At 40.6% G+C, this 17222-nt stretch overlaps 1 protein-coding gene across 3 annotated transcripts in view; it reads left to right on the top strand.

Annotated features, from left to right (window-relative positions):
• LOC144577747 (killer cell lectin-like receptor subfamily B member 1) overlaps positions 1-17222 on the top strand; it is a 49269-nt gene that overhangs the window by 4636 nt on the left and 27411 nt on the right. For 2 of the 3 annotated variants that reach the window (XM_078337974.1, XM_078337975.1), the window contains exon 2: positions 9563-9712. The exons of the other annotated variant lie outside the window; for it this stretch is intronic. The gene's annotated coding sequence lies outside the window, so the exon portion shown is untranslated. The remainder of the gene's footprint in view (positions 1-9562; positions 9713-17222) is intronic. 3 annotated transcript variants of the gene reach the window in all.

The raw sequence follows: 17222 nt of genomic DNA on the forward strand, positions 1-17222 counted from the left end.
CCTACACATGTATAAAACCTTGTTCAGTTACCTTGACATTAACTCACCCTCAAAATTCTTGCAAACACATAACAGAATATTTTATTTAAGTTTTCAAAGTCTAAGCAATGTGGATAACATTGTGTTGAAAGCAGCTAAAAGGCTCCTAGCAAAGCAACACAATAAATATTGGTTTAATCTACTTGAATTTAGCCAGACCACTCAACTAAGAGCAGAACTACCTTTTTAAGAATTAAGCCCAGCCGTAGGCAAAATTACTTAGAAGACAGCATTTTGCTTCAGTTCTTCTCCATATATCCTGGTATTTCTGGTATTATAACAGCCCGCAGCAGTACCACAGATTGTGAAAGAAGCCCGAATTTGGGAGTTGGGAAAGAGTTCAGTCTTCCTCTTTACTAATCTATACAGTAAAGAATATCTACCTAGCAAATACAAGTATTGGTACATCCAATGAAATAATGTGGATTTAAACATTTTACCAATTACTTTCTGACTTCAGTACACAGGTGAACCCACCAAAAAAAAGGGGGGCATTGCAGCGCCCTCTTCTGGGTACTGTTGGTAAATTAACTCAGATAGTTGAAATGGATTTTCTAGGTGAATACGAAAGTTTCACTCTAAGAATAACTGCTCCATTTTTAAAAATATATTTTAAAAATTATATATTTTTACATATAAAAATATATAATATTGAAATGTGCAAGCAAACATCAAATTCAAACGTGTAAAGAGAAACACCGGTGTTTCTTTTCCTCAACCCTTATCCACACACGCATTTGTGCAGCCCAGGGAACCTCAGAATGAAAATCAGAAAATAATTTATCAAGAATTCATGTCACCTACAGCAGTAGTTCTAAAACTTTAATGCACCTATAAATTACCTGGAGATCTTTTTAAACTGCACATTCATATTCACTGGGTCCAGGATTCTGCATTTCTAACAATCTCCCAGGTGAGGCCTACACTGATGGTAGCATGACTGAAATCACCTTTACAAAAGTTGTAGCAGTGAGAACATAGCTACCCAACAGATTCACCTTGCCTAATGCCTAGACAGAGCCAAGCTATCAAGACAGGTAAGTTGCGATAGAGGAAAAGTAACTCATGCAGAGCCAGCTGTGTGGGAGTCCAGAGTTTTAGTCAAAACTCAAATCAGTCTCTCAGAGCATTCTGGAAGCAGTTTTTAAGGACAACTCGGTGGGTGGGAGGAAGCCAGTGATACAGGTGATAGAAATAAATTATTTAGGCAGATAGTAAGGACAACAGAATCATAGGCAGAATTTTCCATTTTAACAAAAAGCAGCCCCCAAAATCACTTTTTTTCTAACAAGGAGCAGCCTGAGAAGTTGAACTGCAGACATAACTAAGCAAGCTGGAAGCTTGCACTGATGAACGCTGACAGCTATGCCAATAGAAAAGGGCTAGCTCAAATGGAGGCTCTGTCTTCTTTTCTTTTCTTTTTTGTATGTTGAAAATGTAATTTTAGTAGTTAATTCTTCATCTTACATAGGAGCACATTGAAATACACCACAATCTGAAGAAACTCCAGAATTACGAGTATAAGAGTGAAGAAAACTCAGATGGGCTACAATAGCCATTACCTTAAACTGCAAGAGACAAAGTTCCAACCCGAAGGTTAACGTTTATGTATTTATGACTGGCTACATTTATGACTTAAAGAACAGTTTTGTGTGCCGGGTGCGGTGGCTCACGCCTGTAATCCCAGCACTTTGGGAGGCCGAGGTGAGCGGATCACGAGGTCAAGAGATTGAGACCATCCTGGCCAACATGGTGAAACCCTGTCTCTACTAAAAATCCAAAAAAAGAAATTAGCCAGGTGTGGTGGCACGCACCTGTGGTCCCAGCTACTCAGGAGGCTGAGGCGGAAGAATCGCTTGAACCCAGGAGGCAGAGGTTGCAGTGAGCCAAGATTGCCGCCACTGCACTCCAGCCTGGTGACAGAGCAAAACTCCGTCCCAAAAAAAAAAAAAAAAAAAAAAAAAAGAACAGTTTTGTGAGGGGAGAAACTCTGTCAATGAAGAAAAAAAATTACTGAATTTCAAATTAAAGAATAAAAGGAGCTCCCATGGCAAATACTAGAGGGATGAAAGCAAGAATCATTAATTGAGGATTTGATGCTCTCAAAGGAATAAACCTCTCTGATGACTCGCAAGCTGGATGTTTGAGATCTACAGGTTTATAAGGAAGATTCATAAATGCCTCAGCAAATCCCAGATGATTATCAGATCAGTGTTCTCAATAACACACCAAAGTACAGTAAAGGAACTGGCAACATGGCACAGGACAGGTAGAGAACCATCTGTATAATAAAAGATTAGGAAGGAGGTAACCAGCTTCTTCACACATTGTGCAAATAGCACACCTAGTCCTAACCAGTTTTTCTCCCACTATGTCAATGACACAGCTGGTCTGACCAATCTTTCCTGCTCTACATGAATCAGACGCTACCTCCTCAAGCTCATCTATAAAACCTTCCACATTTCACTGCTGAAGCGGCAACCCGTTTCTTCAGGAGCCCCTCTCTGTGCAGCAGAGAGAGCTTTACTCTTTCTTTTGCCTGTTAAACTTCTTTTAACCTCACTCTTGTGTATCTGTGTCCTAGTTTTTAGTGGCCATGAGATAGCAAATCTCAGGTATTTACCCAAGACAGTGATGCTGCTTCCTAGTAAGTCAAGAGTGCTGATCATTTGAGTCAGAGATAAGATCACAGGGAGTCAAAGCTGTCTTCTTGCACTGAGTCAATTCCTGAATGGGGGACACAATATCAGATGAACCATTTTATTTATCTGGGTGGTTTCAGCTGATCCTTCAAGTGCAGGGTCTGCAAAATAACTCAAACACTGGTCTTAGGTTTTATAACAGTGATTGTCTCCCAGGATCAACTTGGGCAGAAGCAGATTTTTGTAGCCTCCAGCTGCATGACTCTTAAGCCTTAATTTCTAATCTTGTAAAACCTAAGACCAGTGCTTGAGATATTTTGCAATTTCTAAGCTTCGGCCTGTGTGGATAGATTGGGACTCAAGGAGCATGTCAAATCCCACAAGCATGAAGGAGAAAAGCTTTCTCTACCCCGGCATCTCAAAGTTGTGGGCCAGATTGAGCACCTAGTGATCACACTGGGCTCCCTCCGTCTGGACTGCCCAGCAGGTGTGATCAATGACAATGAGAAAAACTTGTCTATTGGTCTGCAGACTCTCCAATCTCTGAAGTGTATCATAAACTTGGTTAAGCACTGGCTGATCATGGGGAAGACAACAAGGAAGAAATCCCTTTGGTGGAAGACAGTCTCTTTGAATGAAGACAACAATTCAGAAGCATAACTACAGCCTGCAGCATGTCTGCCATGTGCATACACACTGAGTTGACAGACTGAGAAAACTGGGTTTGAACAAAATGCAGTAGCAAATTGCTGTGGACCAAGTCCTTCCATCTAATAGAAGCTCCAGGGGCTCCTTCCCATTCAGACCTCTCTAGACTGTAGTTTATGCTTAGAGATCTTGTCTGGTTATAGCCATTGTTTTTTACTCCTTGATCACTTAATTTATAGACCTTTGTTGACACTGCCAGTCTCACTTGTGGCCTATTTCTCTGCTTCCAGGAATTTGCTTTCATTAGTCAAGTATGCCAGGTTCTGTGTCTCCATAGGTGTATTTGCTTTAACTGTCCCATTGGACAGTTAAAGGGCCTTCTGGAAACTTCCAGTCCTGACATACAAACAGAAATAAAAATACTCACTGCTAGAATGGTAAAATGGAAGATTCCTACAGTCCTTAGGAGAGTCAGCTCTCAGCACAGGAGGGAGTAAGAAGCTCAGCAGATGTTTGCATAGGGTGAGGAAGAAGGTACAGCACAGCCTGGCCCCAGGAGAAGGTTGTTTATGTTTTTGGGTCCCATTACCCTCCCTAATGCCCTGGAGCTTGTGACTCTGCAACAATCAGGCCTGAAAAGGGTCTGAGACCACTGGCCTGGGGCAGATTTAAGAATCTCTACTTAGGCCTAGCACAGTGCTTCACTCCTGTAATCCAGCACTGTGGGAGACTGAGGCCAGCAGATCACCTGAGGTCAGGAGTTCAAGACCAACCTGGCCAACATGGTGAAACCCTGTCTCTACTAAAATACAAAAATTAGCCAGGTGTGGAAGCGGACACCTGTAATCTCAGCTGCTTGGGAGACTGACACATGGAAATTGCTTCAACCTGTGAGGCAGAGTTTGCAGTGAGACAAGATTGTGCCACTGCACTCCAGCCTGGGCGACAGAGCAAGACAACTCTATCTCCAAATGAGCAATTAAGTGGTGTTGAAGGTGACTGAACCATGAGAAGGAACTTCCTTGGGTTGAAAAGATCTTTTAGGAGGTGAGTGAGGAGAGGAGAGATGGTTAGCTGTTCTGGGTACTACCCTCCTGCCTCTGCCTCTGGTGTAGCTAGGAGATGGATAAAGGAAAATTCACTTCTAAAGCAAGTGAAAGAAATTAGAGGTTAATGGAAGTGTTCAGTAGATGCTGTCTCCAGGTAGCAGGTTACAGGAGAAGGTAGGGGTTTTAGTGGTCAGAGTAACATATCTATTATACTACCTTCTTCTACATCACACAGACAGAAGTCAAGCTGTCCACAGTTCAGACCAGACATTATGCCCTGTATGAACTTTAGTGCTTCCTGTGCAAAACTGAAAAACCCTTCTAGGTCAAAAATATGACATTTGGAATAATGACTTTCCACACTACTTTACAAGTTACTTAAATAACACTTTTTGAATGACTGAAATGTGCCACACATACTTTGTACATATAATAATTTATTCTTAATTTATAGTCACTGTCCAAAATAGACAGTGCAGTCAACACATATTGAGCCTTCCAGGCATTACCCTACCATGAGCCCAAGCTCTTTCTTTCTTTTTGGGGGAGGTAGGGTGGCAGGAGAGACAAGGTCTTGTTCTGCTGCCCAGGCTGAAGTGCAGTGGTGCAATCAGAAGCTCTGTTAAGCCGGATACATATATTGTCTCAGTCAGTTTCCCCAGAGCAGTACTATCTCTGGAGTATTCTGATTAAGAAAAAGTTTAAAGAGTTTAAATATCTTATCCAAGGTAACAGAATGTGTAAGTGCAAAAGCTCATACCTGAATCTATGCCCTCTGATTCTAGAGTCCATGGAAACTGACAGTTGGAGCACCCAATGTGATGCAACTACTAAGTGACAGGTACAATTTGTAGGTGCAGAAAGACGTGATACATTTTGTCATCTATCATATGGGTTATAGCTACACTCTTATAACAAAAGACAGGTTAACAAGAGAAAAGCATAACAAATTTACAGAAAAGCAAAACAAACTAAAGTTTTCTATGACATGGAAATTTCGGAAGTAAAAACCCAAAGACTCAAGGAAAACTGTCCATTTTTATGATTAGATTGTATAGAGAATGGAAAGCCATGTAGGACTGTGATTGGACCAAAGAGTGTAATTGAAAGGTACAGACTGGGGTGGGGGTCGTACCCAGCAGGACCTGTTTGTTCCAATCTTGGCCTCTGTGTGCAGCAGTCCTTCCTTCTGAGTAGAGGGCAAGACCCATTCTAGGATGAGGCTCTTATGATCTACTATCAGAGAACTAGGTCAGAGAATTTCTTTATGGCCAGATTACATGGAAAAATAGAGTAAACTTAGAGTAATATTTCTAGTTTCTATAATTAGCCTTTAGAAAGAGGAATTCTGGTTTCTATGGCATGCCTAGGGGATAAAGAAGGGTCAGAGACAGCTGGATAGAAGAAAGTCAAAGAGAAACTTTGCTTCTGAGGCCCTTCCAATGTTTTCCATTTCAAAGTACTCAGCATGTCAGAGTGCCAATCTTTGGAGTATCATCTTATAAGCTCACAACAAATTCAAGCACACCTGTGTAGGTCTAACTCAAAAACTGTGATCACTCTTTTGCTCTGATCTGGCTTAGCACACTTAAACCAAAAGTACATATACATTTGACCTGAAACAAAAAAATGACTGCATAATCGTATAGGATAAAATGTAAAAATAAGTAAATGTTATTTTCATCTAGTTAATTAGCAAATATTGGATAAATAAAAATATAATATTTGGGAGTGATAAAGATAGGTAGGAATAGCATTGTGATGGAGGAGTACAACAGCCACATGGTGGAGTAAGAAGCCCTGGACCCTCCTTCTTCCAACAAACACAGTAATTAAGCAAAAATTCATGGAAATTTTTCCTTCTGAGAAATCAGAAACAAATTGAAAGTTTACTACACCACGAGATAATGCAAAACTACATTTACCAAAGCTAGTAGGGAAATATAGAATAAGCTCTGACCAAAAACTCTTCTCAGTACCACATAATTAGGAAGAAACTCTCTAGCCCTCAGCTTCACCCAGGGGAGAGAAGGTACTGATTTGTGCATCCAGTACTCCAACTTTTCTGAGGGGGTTCCCCAGAGGACTGGTTTCTGTCTTGCCATACTTGGAACTCTGAAGTTTCCAGCACAGTCTAGCCACCTTTAGAAAAACAAAGGTGATGGCTTAGGCTGATAGATGCCATGGATACTTCCCCTGCTCAGCACACAGCAAGCAGATGAAAAGTTTCCATCAGCTTCCCTTTGGGAATAGAAAACTTAATCAATGTGTCCAGTATCTCAGCTTCTCCAGGGCTGCCCAAGTATGAACATCTGACTCATCAGTCCTAGAACCCTACTGAGTCATGCATATATCAGTAACCTGGGAGAAAATGAAGGTGGTAGCTTGGCATGGCAGACACTATAGCTCTTCCTCAACCCTAGCTCATCAAAGAGTGAGCTGGCATAAGCCACAGTGGCCTTCTTGGGGAGGGAAGAGTTGGTAAGGACCCCAGAATATGTGGCTGGACTAATTTGTGGGGTCTTCTCCTCTACGAAGTCAGTCTGTGAAGACTTGAAGAGGTGCCTACTTTTTCTAAAGTACAGACATCAATACAGAGAATCAAGAATAAAATGTAGGGAAAGATGTTTCAAAAAAGAAAAGCAGATACATTTTTAGAGACCAACCCTAATGAAACAGAGTTATATGATTCACCTGACAGAAAATTCAAACTGAAAGTCAAAGATTCTCACCAAGGTCAAGAGAACAATGCATTAGTAAAGTAAGAATTTCAGGAAAGATTTGGAAAATATTTTTTAAACTACCAAAAAGAAATCATGGAGCTGAGGAACACAATAACTGAATTGAAAAATTTAGTAGAGGAGCTCAAGAGCAGACTAGATCTAGGAAAAGAAATGACTGGTGAACTTTAAGTACAGTCACTGAAAATAATTCAGGCTGGATGCAGTGGCTCATGCCTGTAATCCCAGTACTTTGGGAGGCCGAGGCAGGTGGATCCCGAGGTCAAGAGATCAAGACCATCCTGGTCAACATGGTGAAACCCTGTCTCTACTAAAAATACAAATTATCTGGGCATGGTGGCGCACGCCTGTAATCTCAGCTACTGAGGAGGCTGAGGCAGGAGAATTGCCTGAACCCAGGAGGCGGAGGTTGTGGTGAGCTGAGATCGTGCCATTGCACTCCAGCCTGGGTAACAAGAGTGAAACTCCATCTCAAAAAAAAAAAAAAGAAAACAAGAGTGAAAAGGATTGAAGAAAGCTTACGGGAATTATGGATCATGTAAGACAAAATAATATAAACATTAGTAGAGGCCTAGAAGAAGAGAGAAAGAAAAGACCAGAAAACTTATTCACAGAAATAATGACTGAAAACTTCTCAAATCCGGGAAAGGAAGTGGACATCCATATCCAAGAAGCCTGAAAACAAATAAACACCAAACCAAAAAAGACTGCTTTGCAAAATTTATACCAAAACACATTATAATAAAATTGTCAAAAATCAAAGACAAAAAGAGAATTTTGAAAGAAGCAAGAAAAAAGTGATTTGTCAATGTAAGGGAAACTTCATAAGACTATTAGTACTATTTTCAGCACAAACATTGAGGGCAAAAAAAACTGGGACAATAATCAAAACTGCTGATAGAAAACTGCCAATAAAGAACACTACCCAACAAACCTGTTTACAGGTAACATAAAGATTATCACTACTATACCTGCCTTATAAGAAATGCTGAAGTGGGTTATTCAAGTTGAAACAAGAGTAACACAATATCATAGGAAAGCAAGAAACTCATTGTAAAGGTAGATATATAGACAAATACAGATTACTTCATTACTGTAATGATGATGGGCAAATCCTTTTTAGTTCTGGCATAAAGGTAAAAGCACAAAAGCTAGGCATAGCTGCACACACCAGTATTCCCAGCTACTTGGGAGGCTGAGGCAGGAGGATCACTTGAAGCCAGGAGTTAGGGAATAGTCTGGGCAAAATAGCAAGATCCTGTCTCAAAAAAAAAACCCCCAAAAGTTAAAAGATAATACCATTAAAATAATTACTTAAAAATTAAGAGATACATAATACGAGTAGATATAAACTGTGACAACTATTTCAAGCAGGAAATTCTGAAATATGGAACAACATGGATGAACCTGTAGGATATTATGCTAAATGAAATAAGCCAGACAGGGAAAGACAAATGCTGCATTATTTCACCTATATGAGGTATCTAAAATAGTGAAATTCGTAGAATTAAAGCATGTAAGGGTGGTTGCCAGGGAATGTAGAGAAGGAAAATGAGTTACTAGTCAATGTGCATAAAGCTGCAGTCAAGTAAGATGGATAAGCTCTAGAGATCCGCTATACATTGTACAGTCAACAATAATGTATTGTACTTAAAAATATATTGATGAGATAACCTCATGTTGTGTTTTTAATCACAATAAAATAATGAAAAAAGTAATTGGCACTGTATTCATAATTGCCATGAGATTAAATTGACACAAAATTTCCGGAAAGTAGTTGACAAGATGTTAAGAATCTTAAATGATTAGACCATTAGACCCAAAGCCAAACATTGTGAAAAGAAATCCACATCACCTTATTTGTTTTTCTTTCTTTTTTTTATTGCATTTTTGGTTTGGGGGTACATGTGAAGAACATGCAAGATAGTTGCATAGGTACACATGTGGCAGTATGATTTGCTGCCTTCCTCTCCTTCTCCTATATCTGGGATTTCTCCCCATGCTATCTCTCCCCAACTCCCCACCCCTGATGTACCTCCCGAGTTCCCCCCAACAGAGCTCAGTGTGTAGTGCTCCCCTCCCTGTGTCCATATGTTCTCATTGTTCAACACTTGCCTATGAGTAAGAACATGTAGTATTTCATTTTTTGTTCTTGTGTCAGTTTGCTGAGAATGATGGTCTCCAGGTTCATTCATGTCCCTATGAAGGACACGAACTCATCATTTTTGATGGCTGCATAATATTCCATGGTGTATATGTGCCACATTTTCCCTGTCCAGTCTATCATCCATGGGCATTTGGGTTGCGTCCAGGTCTTGGCTATTGTAAACAGTGCTGCAATGAACATTAGTGTGCATGTGTCCTTATAGTAGAACGATTTATAGTGCTTTGGATATATACCCAGTAATGGGATTGCTGGGTCAAATGGAATTTCTATTCCTAGGTCCTTGAGGAATTGCCACACTGTCTTCCACAATGGTTGAATTAATTTACACTCCCACCAGCAGTGTAAAAGTGTTCCTATTTTGAGAGGACTCAAGATGGCGCTGTGAGAACAACCCAGGATTGGAGCTCTCTTTGAATCCGTGGAGAGGTGAGTCAGAGCTGCATTTCCAGACTGATCTTTGTTGCCCACAGAATGGGGAAACTCCCAAGTATAAAGGAGACGCGGGACACCAGGCAGTACCTCTGCCTGGCGAAGCCGGCAGCCAGCGTGGCGGTGGCCGGCCCCACCCAGCGCTTCCCACAGGGCGCACTTGTCCGGGTGCCCTGTTGAACCGGCAACCTGAGACTTGAGAGGGCTGGACTTGAGACTGAACGAGACTTGGACAGTGGGCTAGCCCAGGGAATTGCAGGGACAGAGCATTTGGGGTAGCCCAATTGGACGAACAAAACCGCAATTCCAAACAATCCCCATTCAGACGGTCTGAGATGCTCTGTGGAGGAGGGGCGTCCAACATTACCGAGGCAACCCGCCCCAACTGAGATACACGCCCACTGCTGACGCAGCCAGCCATTGCCGAGGCAACGCGTCACTACTGAGATACACGCCCACTGCTGACACAGCCTGCCATTGCCGAGGCAACCTGCTACAACAGAGAGACTCTGCTGCAGGGCGTGGCGGAAACCAGAGCAGAACAGCAGAGCCTGCAGCAATAGGGTGAATGACACAACAGATGGGCGGAGCCTCGGCAGACAAACAGTAGCTAGTCTGCCTCCTAGCTGGGCAGGACACCTCAATGAACATCCAAAAATAAAGCCCGAACCCCCCAACACAGAGCATTTGAGAAAAAAAGGGTTTTTTAATGAGCTCTGTTGCAGCAGAATCAAACATGGCAGCCTAACAGCCCTGAATGAACAACAGAGCTCTCAGCTCAGCAAGTGAGCTCCTATAAAGTACAGACTGTCTCCTCAAGCAGCACCCTGACCCCCCTATATCCAAAAGACTGACATTTGGCAGGCATCATCCTGGGACAAAGATAGCAGAAAAAGAAACTGGTAGCATCCCTCGCTGTGCCACAGCTGCTAGAGGTGCACCCCAGACAAGCAGGGCCAGGAGTGGACCTCAGCAGTCGTACAGCGAAGGGGCTAGACTGGTAGAAGGAAAACCAAGTAACAGAAACAATCTGGGTGTCCACTCAGAGACCCAATCGAAAAGTCAGCAACTACACAGACGACAAGCAGATAAATCCACAAAGATGGGAAGAAACCAGTGAAAAAAGGAGGAAAACACCCGAAACCAGAACACCTCGCCTCCTAGAAAGGACCAAAACTCCTCACCAGCAAGGGAACAAAGCTGGACGGAGAATGACTGTGACGAAATGATAGAATTAGACTTCAGAAGATGGATAAGGAGAAACTTTTGTGAGCTAAAAGAACATGCATTAAATCAATGCAAAAAAACTAAGGAACTTGAAAAAAGATATGAGGAAATGATAACAAGAATGGATAAGTTAGAGAGGAATATGAATGAATTAAAGGAGCTGAAAAACACAATGTGAGAACTTCGTGAAGCATGCACAAGTTTCAATAGCCGAATTGACCAAGCAGAAGAAAGAATATCTGATGTTGAAGACCAACTCAATGAAATAAAACGAGAAACCAAAATTAGAGAAAAAAGCACAAAAAGGAATGAACAAAGTCTCCAAGAAATTTGGGACTATGTGAAAAGACCTAACCTACGTTTGATAGGTGTACCAGAAGGGGACGAAGAGAATGAATCCCAGCTGGAAAATACTCTTCAGGACATCATCCAGGAAAATTTCCCCCACCTAGCAAGACAGGCCAACACTCAAATGCAGGAAATATAGAGAACACCACAAAGATATTCGCAAGAAGAGCAACCCCAAGGCACATAATCCTCAGATTCAACAAGGTTGAAATAAAGGAGAAAATACTAAGGGCAACCAGGGAGAAAGGTCGGGTCACCCACAAAGGGAAGCCCATCAGACTCACAGCAGATATCTAGGCAGGAACACTGCAAGCCAGAAAAGAGTTAGGGGGTCAATATTCAACATCCTTAAAGAAAAGAATTTTCAACCCAGAATTTCATATCCAGCCAAACTGAGCTTCAGAAGTGAAGAAAAAATAAAATCCTTTGCGAACAAGCAAGTACTCAGAGATTCTGTCACCACCAGGCCTGCTTTACAAGAGCTCCTGAAAGAGGCACTACACATAGGAACAACCAGTACCAGCCATTCCAAAAACATACCAAATGCTAAAGAGCATAAAAAAAAAATGATAATCTGCATCAACTAACAGGCAAAACAGCCAGCTAGCATCAAAATGGCAGTATCAAATTCACACATAACAATATTAACCCTAAATGTAAATGGACTAAATGCACCAATCAAAAGACACAGACTGGCAAATTGGATAAAAATCCAAAACCCATCAGTGTGCTGTATCCAGGAAACCCATCTCACATGCAAGGATACACAAAGGCTCAAAATAAAGGGATGGAGGAAGATTTACCAAGCAAATGGAGAGCAAAAAAAATCAGGAGTTGCAATTCTCATCTCTGATAAAATAGACTTTAAACAACAAAGATCAAAAGAGACAAAGAAGGCCATTACATAATGGTAAAAGGATCGATACAACAAGAAGAGCTAACGATCCTGAACATATATGGACCCAATGCAGGAGCACCCAGATACATAAGGCAAGTTCTTAATGACTTACAAAGAGACTTAGACTCCCACACAATAATAGTGGGAGACTTTAACACTCCACTGTCAATATTAGACAGATCAACCAGACAGAAAATCAACAAGGATATCCAGGGCTTAAACTCAGACCTGGAGCAAGCAAACCTGATAGACATTTACAGAACTCTTCACCCCAAATCCACAGAATATACATTCTTCTCAGCACCACATCACACCTACTCTAAAATTGACCACATAATTGGAAGTAAAGCACTGCTCAACAAATGCAAAACAACTGAAATCATAACAAACAGCCTCTCAGACCATAGTGCAATCAAGTTAGAACTCAGAATACCGACACCAACCCAGAACTGCACAGCTTCATGGAAACTGAACAACTGGCTCTTGAATATTGACTGGGTAAACAATGAAATGAAGACAGAAATAAAGAAGTTTTTCAAAACCAATGAGAACGAAGACATAACATGCCAGAACCTCTGGGACACATTTAAAGCAGTCTCTAGAGGAAAGTATATAGCAATAAGTGCCCATATGAGGAGAATGGAGAGATCCAAAATTGACACCCTATCATCAAAATTGAAAGAGCTAGAGGAGCAAGATCAAAAAAACTCAAAACCCAGCAGAAGACAAGAAATAACTAAGATCAGAGCAGAACTGAAGAAGAATGAGACACGAAAAACCCTTCAAAAAATCAATAAATCCAAGAGCTGGTTTTTTGAAAAGATCAACGAAATAGACAGACCACTAGCCAGATTGATTAAAAAGAAAAGAGAGAACAACCAAATAGATGCAATAAAAAATGATAAAGGGGAAATCACCACAGATTCCACAGAAATTCAAACCATCATCAGAGAATATTACAAACAACTCTATGCACATAAACTAGTAAACCTGGAAGAAATGGATAAATTCCTGGACTCCTGTGTCCTCCCAAGCCTAAACCAGGAGGAAGCTGAAACTATGAATAGACCAATAACAAGGGCAGAAGTCGAGGCAGCAATTAAGAGCCTACCACACAAAAAAAAAGCCCAGGTCCAGATGGATTCACAGCCGAATTCTACCAGACACACAAAGAGGAGCTGGTACCATTCCTTCTGAAACTATTCCAAATAATCCAAAAAGAGGGAATCCTTCCCAAATCATTTTATGAGACCAACATCATTCTGATACCAAAACCCGGCAGAGACCCAACAAGAAAAGAAAACTTCAGGCCAATATTCATGATGAACATAGATGCAAAAATCTTCAATAAAATATTGGCAAGCCAATTGCAACAGCAAATCAAAAAACTTATTCATCATGATCAAGTAGGATTCATCCCAGGGATGCAAGGCTGGTTCAACATAGGCAAGTCTATCAACGTAATTCACCACATAAACAGAACCAAAAACAAAAACCACATGATTATCTCGATTGACGCAGAGAAGGCATTTGACAAAATTCAACAGCCCTTTATGCTAAAAACCCTCAATAAACTCGGTATCCATGGAACGTATCTCAAAGTAATAGAAGCGATTTATGACAAACCAACAGCCAATATCATACTGAATGGGCAAAAACTGGAAGCATTCCCTTTGAAATCTGGCACTAGATTATGTTTGTTTTTTTCCTGTAAATCTGTTTGAGTTCTTTGTAAATTCTGGATATCAGCGCTTTGTCACATGGGTAAACTGCAAACATTTTTTCCCATTCTGTTGGTTGCTGATTCACTCTAACGACTGTTTCTTTTGCCATGCAGAAGCTGTGTAGTTTGATTCGGTCCCATTTGTCTGTTTTGGCTTTTGTTGCCAATACTTTTGCTGTTTTGGTCATGAAATCCTTGCCTACTCCTATGTCCTGAATGGTTTTGCCTAGATTTTCTTCTAGGGTTTTCATGGTGTTACATCTTATGTTTAAGTCTTTAATCCATCTGCAGTTAATTTTAGTGTGAGGTGTCAGGAAGGGGTCCAGTTTCTGCTTTCTGTACATAGCTAGCCAGTTTTCCCAACACCATTTATTAAACAGGAAATCCTTTCCCCATTGCTTGTTTTTGTCAGGTTTATCAAAGATTGTATGGTTGTAGATATATTGTGTTGCCTCCGATGCCTCTGTTCTGTTCCATTGGTCTATATCTCTGTTCTGGTACCAGTACCATGCTGTTTTGATTTCTGTAGCCTTGTAGTATAGTTTGAAGTCCAGTAGTGTGATGCCACCTGCTGTGTTCTTTTTACTTAGAATTGACTTGGCTATGCAGGCTCTCTTTTGGTTCCATATGAAGTTTAAGGTGGTTTTTTCCAGTTCTGTGAAGAAGGTCATATCCCCCTTGATGGGGATAGCATTGAATCTCTAAATGACTTTGGGCAGTATGGCCATTTTTGCAATATTGATTCTTCCTAACCATGAACATGGAATGTTTCTCCATCTGTTTGTGTCCTCTCTTATTTCATTGAGCAGTGGTTTGTAGTTCTCCTTGAAGAGGTCATTTACGTTCCTTGTGAGTTGTATTTCTAGGTATTTTATTCTCTTTGTAGCAATTGTGAATGGCAGTTCATTCTTCATTTGGCTCTCTTGAAGTCTGTTACTGGTGTATAGGAATGCTTGTGATTTTTGCATATTGATTTTGTATCCTGAGACTTTGCTGAAGTTGCTTATCAGTTTCAGGAGATGTTGGGCTGAGACGATGGGGTCTTCTAGATATACTATCATGTCATCTGCAAATAGAGACTATTTGGCTTCCTCCTTTCCTATTTGAATACCCTTTATTTCTTTTTCTTGCCTGATTGCTCTGGCTAGAACTTCCAGTACTATATTGAATAGGAGTGGTGAAAGAGGGCATCCTTGTCTAGTGCCGGATTTCAAAGGGAATGCTTCCAGTTTTTGCCCATTCGGTATGATATTGGCTGTTGGTTTGTCATAAATAGCTTCTATCATTTTGAGATACATTTCATCAATACCGAGCTTATTGAGGGTTTTTAGCATAAAGGGCTGTTGAATTTGTCAAAGGCCTTCTCTGCATCAATTGAGATAATCATGTGGTTTTTGTTTTTGGTTCTGTTTATGTGGTAAATTATGTTTACAGACTTGCATATGTTGAACCAGCCTTGCATCCCCAGGGTGAATCCTACTTGATCATGGTGGATAAGCTTTTTGATGTGCTGTTGCAATTGGCTTGCCAGTATTTTATTGAAGATTTTTGCATCTATGCTCATTATGGATGTTGGCCTGAAGTTTTCTTTTCTTGTCTCTGCCGGGTCTCATCAGGATGATGTTGGTCTCATAAAATGATTTGTAAAGGATTCCCGCGTTTTGGATTATTTGGAATAGTTTCAGGAGGAATGGTAACAATTCCTCTTTGTGTGTCTGGTAGAATTCGGCTGTGAACCCATCTGGACCTAGGCTTTTTTGTGTGTGGTAGGCTCTTAATTGCTGCCTCTACTTCAGATCTTGTTATTGGTCTATTCAGGGTTTAAACTTCTTCCTGGTTTAGGCTTGGAAGGAGGCAAGTGTCCAGGAATTATCCATTTCTTCCAGGTTTACTAGTTCATGTGCACAGAGTTGTTTGTAATATTCTCTGATAATGGTGTGAATTTCTGTGGAATCTGTGGTGATTTTCCATTATTGTTATTTATTGCATTTGTTTGGTTATTCTCTCTCTCTTTTTTAATTAATCTGTCTCTTGGTCTGTCTATTTTGTTGATCTTTTCAAAAAACCAGCTCCTGGATTTACTTTTTTTTGAAGGGTTTTTCGTGTCTCTATCTCCATCAGTTCAGCTCTGATCTTAGTTATTTCTTGTCTTCTGGTAGGTTTTGAGTTTTTTTTATCTTGCTTCTCTAGCTTTTTCAATTTTGATGCTAGGGTGTCAATTTTGGATCTCTCTACTCTTCTCATATGGGCACTTATTGCTATATGTTTTCCTCTAGAGACTGCTTTAAATGTGTCCCAGAGATTCTGGTATGTTGTATCTTCGTTCTCGTTGGTTTCAAGGAACTGCTTTATTTCTGCCTTCATTTCATTGTTTATCCAGTGAACATTCAAGAGCCAGTTGTTCAGTTTCCATGAAGCTGTGCTATTCTGAGATAGTTTCTGAATTCTGAGTTCTAACTTGATTGAACTGTGGTCTGAGAGACTGTTTGTTATGATTTCAGTTGTTTTGCATTTGCTGAAAAGTGCTTTACTTCCAATTGTGTGGTCAATTTTCAAGTAGGTGTGATGTGGTGCTGAGAAGAATGTATATTCTGTGGATTTGGGGTGGAGAGTTCTGTAAATGTCTATCAGGTTTGCTTGTTCCTAGTCTGAGTTCAAGTCCTGTATATGCTTGTTAATTTTCTGTCTGGTTGATCTGTCTAATATTGACAGTGGAGTGTTAAAGTCTCCCACTATTATTGTGTGGGAGTCTAAGTCTCTTTGGAAGTCATTAAGAACTTGCCCTATATATCTGGATGCTCCTGTATTGGGTCCATATATATTTAGGATCGTTAGCTCTTCTTGTTGTATTGATTCTTTTACCATTATGTAATGTCCTTCTTTGTCTCTTTTGATCTTTGTTGCTTTAAAGTCTATTTTATCAGAGACAAGAATTGCAACTCCTGCTATTTTTTGCTCTCCATTTGCTTGGTAAATCTTCCTCCATCCCTTTATTTTGAGCCTCTGTGTATCCTTGCATGTGAGATGGGTTTCCCGGATACAGCACACCGATAGGTTTTGGATTTTTATCCAATTTGCCAGTCTCTGTTGCTTGATTGGGGCATTTAGCCCATTTACATTTAGGGTTAATATTGTAATGTGTGAATTTGATGCTGACATTTTGATGCTGGATGGCTGTTTTGCTCATTAGTTGATGCAGATTCTTCCTTTTGTTGATGCTCTTTAGCATTTGGTATGTTTTTGGAATGGCTGGTACTGGTTGTTCCTTTATATGTGTAGTGCCTCTTTCAGGAGCTTTACTAAAGTAGGCC

This window comes from Callithrix jacchus, chromosome 9 (assembly GCF_049354715.1).
Source record: "Callithrix jacchus isolate 240 chromosome 9, calJac240_pri, whole genome shotgun sequence".
Taxonomy (NCBI): Eukaryota; Metazoa; Chordata; class Mammalia; order Primates; family Cebidae; genus Callithrix; species Callithrix jacchus.